This window comes from Berghia stephanieae, chromosome 2 (assembly GCF_034508935.2).
Source record: "Berghia stephanieae isolate SIO BIC M18660-M18661 chromosome 2, UCSD_Bste_1.3, whole genome shotgun sequence".
Lineage (NCBI taxonomy): Eukaryota > Metazoa > Mollusca > Gastropoda > Nudibranchia > Aeolidiidae > Berghia > Berghia stephanieae.
Window position 1 is genome coordinate 55,863,589 of NC_088361.1, and position 839 is coordinate 55,864,427.

Genomic DNA, 839 nt, shown 5'->3' on the forward strand with positions numbered 1-839 from the left:
TCCAGCAATTTCAGGAAGTAGGACGTTCAGTTGTATGTTCATAAAATTCAAAGCGAAGAAAATGTTGAAGCTGAGGTGGTATTGTCGAAGAACGCTCTCGAATCGCAAAATATTTAGCCCTCTATTACTAATAGGAATTTGTAAAGGAAAATGTATTACTATGTATTTTTATGCACTATGTGTTATAACTTATGTCGGTCAAAGGCTTCTATTAGCCTGACTACATTATCTATGAAACATTTTTAAAATGCCGACAATAAATAAATATTTGAATTGAATTGAATTGAATTGAAAGCCCTTGCTTGTCTGAATATCCAATCATAATACATCAGCGTACGTATACAAGTGGATTATGTTGGAATCATATGTGAATCAACGCCTCAATATAGTGCGGATGTATGGTCTTGTGGTATGACACTTGCCTTCGGATCGGAGCATCCAAGGTTCGAACATATCCCTCTGCGCGGCGCATTGTGGAGTCCTTGGAAAAGGCTCTTTACTCACAGTACTCAAGTGAAAAATGAGTACACGGCAGTTAAATTATTATATCGCCTAACATGCGTCATGTGTTCTCTATAGATCGCCTATATGTTAAATGTTGCTGTTGGCTTGGGGTCTCTCGTAAAGCGCTTTAAGAACGTATTGTGAATATCGCGCTATAAAATTTCTAGAGTTTAAAAAAAAAATTATATAATATATTACATATAGTTATATTATATATATCCAAGATATCAAAAAGTAAATTTTAATTTGAGGCATTCAGAAATATGAAATTTTGGTTTTCCGTCCTTTAAATATGTATAGAATTATATCGACTCTCCTCAATAAACCACAAAGAT